General features: G+C 38.9%; 1 protein-coding gene across 1 annotated transcript in view; it reads right to left on the bottom strand.

The window, feature by feature from the left end:
• The window catches only part of NBAS (NBAS subunit of NRZ tethering complex), a 360,677-nt gene that overhangs the window by 218,304 nt on the left and 135,152 nt on the right, over positions 1–7,221 (bottom strand). The gene's annotated exons all lie outside the window — the stretch shown is intronic.

Raw genomic sequence — 7,221 nt, 5'->3', positions numbered from 1 at the left:
GGGAAACACAATCTGGTTAAATTAATGACTGAAGTGGAGTGAGGGTGCCTGGGATCTCAAAGAAGAGAGTCACGAGGTCTCCCGGAGGGGAGAGCACTTAAACTGGGTTTTAAAGAATCAGTGGCTATTAGTAAGTAAAGAAAGAAGAAGCGCAGGAGAACGGCATGGAAGGCACCAGAGATGCATGAATGCTGGGAAGTACGATTAGTTCCAGAAACTGAAAAGAAGGTATGAAGTGAAGCGATGAAAAACAAGGCTTCTCTTGGTAGCAGAGAAGGGCCAGATAAAAAAGAACATCGTTTGCTGAGCTAAGGAATTTGCAGTTTACCCCGAAATGCAAATCTGAAGGATTTTCGGCTGAGGCATGTCATAAATAGACTTACACTTGGGAAAGAATACTCGCTAAGTATTTATTGAATGAATGACAAATGAAATATGAATGAACTGGAAATGGACTGGGCTGAAAGTAAGCAGACTAGCTAGGAGAACTGCAATTACTAATACCACAAGACTCTCTACTAGTGATAAGAACAGCCCCCTGGGGGGAGAGCAATATTTAAGGGAGAAGTCAAAGACCCTGAGCCACACTGTGGAGAGGAACATGAACAGCTAAGACAAAGACAATGAAGAAAGCGAAATGACATCACAGAAGCGTAAGGAGAAGAGATTGCAGGGAAAAGGAAGCAGTAGTGTTAAAGGACGATGTTGTTAAACACCAAATGAAGGGGATCTGACATTAAAAGGCGAGCAGGGAGCCTTACTGATGGAGTTTCCGTGGAGTGGCAGGAGTAGCCAGACACCAGGGAAACGAGGAGTATACAAACACTGAGGAAGCGATTGCAAAGGGCAGGGTGGCTACCTCTGAGCTGAGCTGCGATGGAAAGAAGACAGATAAAATGGACGCTAGGGAGAAAATGGCTCTAATTTATATATATATATATATATATATATATATATATATACACACACATACATGAAATAGGAGTGATTTGAACTTTTTATGTCCAAAAAAAGGCAGGGGGATAATAGACCAGAGGTTAAAGATACAGGAGAGAGAGAAAAAATGACTGCTAGAACAATCCTGAGCAGGGGGCATGTGGAATCCAGGGTACGGGTAAAGAAAGAAGTTCAGGAGAATGCAAGAGAGACCTCTTCCTCTGGGAAACTGGAAAGAGCAGGGCAAATGGAAGTGATTTCTCCACTTTCACCACGAAATGCAAAAGCAAAATCACTGCTGAGAATGAAGAAGGGAGCGCTGGTGCGAGGAAAGGAGGAAACGGGGAGAAGAAACACTCACGCAGCACAAAGAAAAAAGGCCAAGCGATATCACAGATCCACCCAAAGCCCTGCCAGGACTCAGAGATTAACAGGTGAAGAGGTGAAAAAGGAAGAACTGCATGTTCAGTTGAACAGAGTGGCGCAAATAAAAATAAGGGAGGAAACTACAGGTAGATAAGGCATGAGGCAAAAGGGAAGGGATCCGGCAATACCTCAACAGAAGGACAATTAATGTCGGAAAAGCCACATCTACCTGTATACCAAGTTCTTAAAAACTCAGAAAAAAGTATGAAGAAACTTGATATGTAAAGCACACCTTTGTGCAACAGTCTGAACACACAGTACATTAGCAATTTGTAACACACTCCACCAATTTTGCAATCCAGATCTGTGTTTCTAATATCAACTTTGACGTTGTTGCTTTCCAAAATAACCACTGAAGTAAAAATGTTTGAAAATCAAATTACTGACACCTTAAAGTAGGTTCTGTTTACAACTTACAGAATTATACCACATACCCCAAGCCCCCAATCGATAAATGTCACCACTATACGTACACATTTTCCTAAAGCAACAAACAAGACTTCCAAAAGCCATTTACAGGCGCTAAGGAAGAAGCAGTACTGCATCAGTTTAACCCGTGAAAATGGAAAAGATAAAAGTACGCCAGATACCACTTTGATTACAGCATAAGCCACATGAAACGTCAATACATAAAATGAAACTAAAGAACAACAGCCCTATTATAAGTGTTTTTAAATAAATCAAAGAGATGAAAGAGTACACAGCCAACTAAACAAAGCACTCCCAAATCACTTTCCTTTCTTTATAATTATTCATTTTTTTAGCGTCTTATTTTATATTGGGGTACAGCCAATTAACAATTTTGTAATAGTTTCAGGTGCACAGCATATCTTTATAATTATTCTTGATTACTAAAACAGAAATCAAGATGTCTAGGAATTATAATTAGACTTTAAAAAATCATATTTCAGAAAGTGCTAACTTTGTTTTTGTTTTTAACAGACTTTCTTTTTTAGAGCAGTTTTAGGTTGACAGCAAAAATGAGCAGAAAGTACAGAGATTCCCCACATCGCCCCGGTCCCCACACAGGCACAGCCTCCCCCGTTACCAACATCCCCCAGCAGGGTAGCACCTTTGTTACAATCAGTGAACCTATACTGACACACCATTATCACTCAGTGTTCACAGTTTACATTAGGGTTCACTCTTGGTGTTTACTTTCTGTGTATTTGGACCAAAGTAGACTGACAGGTATCCATCATTATGGTATCATACAGAGTATTTTCACTGCCTTAAAAATTCTCTGTGTTCCATCTATTCATCCCTCTACCACCAACCCCTGGCAATCACTGATCTTTTTACGGTTTCCATCATTTTTCTTTTTCCAGAATGTCACAGGATGGGAATCAAACAGTATAAGCCTTCTCAGACTGGTTTCGTTAACTTAGTAATATGCATTTAAGGTTCCTCTGCACCTTGTCACGGTTTGATTGCTCATTTCCTTTTTAGAGTTCAGTAATATTCCATTGCGTGGATGGTACCACTGTTTGTTTATCCATTTGCCCACTGAAAGACATCTTGATTCATCAATTGTAAGTGACATACCACTCAAACGCAAGATGTTAATAATAGGGATAACTAGTGGGTAGGGCAGAAAGTGAGGGGAATACATGGGAACTCTTTACTTTCTACTCAATTTTTCTATAAACCTAAAGCTCCTCTAAAAAATAAAGTATTAATAAAATAAAGAAAGAAATGTAAAAATTGATAATTTATTTTACATTCCAGTATAGGCCTTTTTCTTTTTCTCAGTGCTATTTTTTAAAAACCTAAATAAATATTTTGTAACCCAAATTTCAGTCATTAAACACTAAAACTGGTATTGGCAGAAAGCGAAACACATAGATCAATAAAGCAGAATTAAGAGTCTAAAAATAAACCCACATATATATGGACAACTAATTTCTGGCAAAGGAGCAAAGAATACACAATAGAGAGAGGACAGTCTCTCCAATAAATGGTGTTGGAAAAACTGGACAGCTACATGCAAAAGAATGAAACTAGACCACTATTTCACATCATACACAAAAATCAATTCCAAACGGATTAAAGACTTGAGTAAGACCTGAAACTCTAAGACTCCTAGAAGAAAAGATAGGCAGTACACTCTTTGACATCATTCTAGCAATATCTTTCTGCATCTGTCTCCTCAGGCAAGGGAAACAAAAGCAAAAATAAACAAGTGGGACTGTATCAAACTAACAAGCTTCTGTGCAACAAAGGGAACCATCGACAAAATGAAAATACAACCTACCAAATGGAAGAGGATATTTGAAAATCATGTACCTGATAAAGGGTTAATTTCCAAAATATATAAAGAACTCACACAGATCAACAACACAAAAAACAAATACCCAATTAAAATATAGGCAGAGAAACACAAAACACCCCAAAGAGCCAAAGCAATCTTGAGAAAGAAAAACAGAGCTGGAAGAAGCAGGCTCCTGGACTTCAGACTATACTACAAAGCTACAGTAATCAAGACAGTATGGTACTGGCAAAAAACAGAATTATAGATCAATAGAACAGAATAGAAAGTCCAGAGATAAACCCACACATATATGGTCAACTTATTTTTGGTAAAGGAGGCAAGAATATACAATGGAGAAAAGATAGCCTCTCCAATGAGTGGTGCTGGGAAAACTGGACAGCTACATGTGAAAGAAAGAAACTAGAACACTCCCCAACACCATACACAAAAATAAACTCAAAATGGATTAAAGACCAAAATGTAAGGCCAGACACTATCAAACTCTCAGAGGAAAACAGGCAAACGGTCTATGACATAAATCACAGCAAGATCCTTTTTGACCCACCTCCTAGAGAAATGGAAATAAAAACAAAAATAAACAAATGGGACCTAATGAAACTTAAAAGCTTTTGCACAGCAAAGGAAACCATAAACAAGATGAAAAGATAACCCTCAGAATGGGAGAAAATATTTGCAAATGAAGCAACTGACAAAGGATTAATCTCCAAAATTTACAAGCAGCTCATGCAGCTCCATATCAAAAAAACAAACAACCCATCCAAAAATGGGCAGAAGACCTAAATAGACATTTCTCCAAAGAAGATATACAGATGGCCAACAAACACATGAAAGGATGCTCAACATCACTAATCATTAGAGAAATGCAAATCAAAACTACAGTGAGGTATCACCTCACACCAGTCAGAATGGCCATCATCAAAAAATCTACAAACAACAAATGCTGCAGAGGGTGTGGAGAAAAGGGAACCCTCTTGCACTGTTGGTGCTTGGAATGTAAATTGATACAGCCACTATGGAGAACAGTATGGAGGTTCCTTAAAAAACTAAAAATAGAACTACCATACGACCCAGCAATCCCACTACTGGGCATATACCCTGAGAAAACCATAATTCAAAAAGAGTCATGTACCACAATGTTCACTGCAGCTCTATTTACAATAGCCAGGGCATGGAAGCAACCTAAGTGTCCATCGACAGATGAATGGATAAAGAAGATGTGGCACATATATACAATGGGATATTACTCAGCCACAAAAAGAAACGAAATTGAGTTATTTGTAGTGAGGTGGATGGAACTAGAGTCTGTCATACAGAGTAAAGTAAGTCAGAAAGAGAAAAACAAATACCATATGCTAACACATATATATGAAATCTAAAACAAAAAATGGTTCTGAAGAACCTAGGGGCAGGAGAGGAATAAAGACACAGACGTAGAGCATGGACTTGAGGACACGGGGAGGGGGAAGGGTAAACTGGGACGAAGTGAGAGAGTGGCATGGACATATATACACTACCAAATGTAAAACAGATAGTTAGTGGGAATCAGCCACATAGCACAGGGAGATCAGCTCAGTGCTTTGTGACCACCTAGAGGGGTGGGATATGGAGGGAGGGTGGGAGGGAAACGCAAGAGGGAGAAGATATGGGGATATATGTATACATATAGCTGATTCACTTTGTTATAAAGCAGAAACTAACACAGCATTGTAAAGCAATTATACTCCAATAAAGATGTTAAAAAAAAAAAGGAAAGGAAACTAGAAATCCTATACGGCTTCAGAGTTGTTGTCAGTGAGGAATTTCAGAAATGCATTTTGCTTTTTTCATATGTCCTATGGTCATAAAACAATTCCTAGGGGCTTATGGGCTCCCATTTGCTGATTCCAGCGCTTAATGTATTGTGTGAGGCAACATAGCTATTCTAGATTTTTTCAGAGCAGGGGATGCAAAGTTTTCTAAACAGCCAGACAGTGAATATTTTAGACTTATGAGCCCTGTCACACTTGTTCAACTGTGCCACTGTAACAGAAAATCAACACAGGCCATACTTAAATGAACGGGTGTGGCTGTGTTCCAGTAACACTGTGCTTCCTTTCGGAAGTGCTGACAAACCTTGCTTTTGATTATGATTGAGGTGGTTTTTTTTCTTTGTGCTACGCTGACTACCCAGGTTCCGCTGAGTAAAGTGATTTCTGAACTGCTCCCACTTATTTTTCCTTCTTAAGAATCAGGTAAGGACAGGAGGATCTCAAATATTGTTGTGCAGTAGGTTATCTTTTTATCACTTACTTTCACGCTTGCGTAACCTGAAGCTAGTGTGGTAAAGGTACTCCTAGATTCTAAGCATGTATCTCTGTCTTCAAAGCTCATGTTCTTTCCTTCGGGCATGTGAAAATTTTTGGAGGCTTCTACAACCTGTCTTTTTGTTCTTGGAGTTTCTGCAACTGCAGATAACCTATCTGATGGTCCCTTGCTACATTCTGGCCTTAGCCCAGCTCATTTCTATGGAGAAGTTAACAGGTGATATCATTTGGTGATACACATGTGAGTATGTCCTCTTATTAAAAGGAGACTCCCAAGGCTGAAATGTCTTGAACAGACAGAGAAGTACATTTCTAATTGTATACTGAATATACCATGTTAAAAAGTAGACAAGAGATTTTAGGAAAATGCTACCTATCTAATCACACTTTGTAGGTCTTCTTTATCTACTCACAAGGCAAAGCTTGAAAATATTCTTCTCTTTTCTGTCATATTTGAGTTCCTGGAACTGGCAAAACGTAACCATGAGTGCCTGAGGCAGCTTCCTCCCAACGTGCCCTATGTGTTCTGCCACTGTCTCCACTGCCTTTGGAAACTGGAGGTGACTCAGCACTGAAGAATCTAACTGACTCTTTGCACGACTTTGGCATAAGAAAAAGTGCACATTCGTCTGTCTACCCCTAGTTGAGCTTATGAACAGGGACTCTGAATCCAGTCTACCTGGGTTCAAATCCTAGCACCCTTACATGCTACGTCTGTGACCTTGAATGACTTTTTCTTTTTTCAACACTTTCATGCCTCAGTGTGAGTATATATGACGGGAATAGGAAAGCACTAATCTCCTAGGGTGATAAGGATTAAAGGAAATCACATATGTAAAGTACCTATAACAGGGCATGACAGGATGTGAGCACCGCATGGAATATTAGTTGCTATCATAATCATTATCATCAACACCTCTTTTCAATACTTCTCCATAAATGCTTTCGCCTGTTATTTGTCAGATTATCTGTCCGTTCCTTAGTCTTCTACCAACATTTCTCTTTGTATCTTTATTATAGAACTTAAAAAGTTATGTTTAATAGTATATGACTTGAATGCTTGCCACTCCCATAAAATTCACTGTCTTAGGACAGAAGTCATAATGCTCTCTTCCTCATCTCTTTTATCACAGGGCCTTAGAATGATGTTTTCTCATACACTGTACATCAGCTAAGTGTGAAATAAATAAGAATGCAGGAACCCTCTTGCACTGTTGGTGGGAATGTAAATTGATACAGCCATTATGGAGAACAGTATGGAGGTTCCTTAAAAAGCTAAAAATA

Source organism: Lipotes vexillifer, unplaced genomic scaffold (assembly GCF_000442215.2).
Source record: "Lipotes vexillifer unplaced genomic scaffold, Lipotes_vexillifer_v1.1 scaffold604, whole genome shotgun sequence".
NCBI lineage: Eukaryota > Metazoa > Chordata > Mammalia > Artiodactyla > Lipotidae > Lipotes > Lipotes vexillifer.
This window is presented reverse-complemented; position numbering and strand designations above follow the sequence as displayed.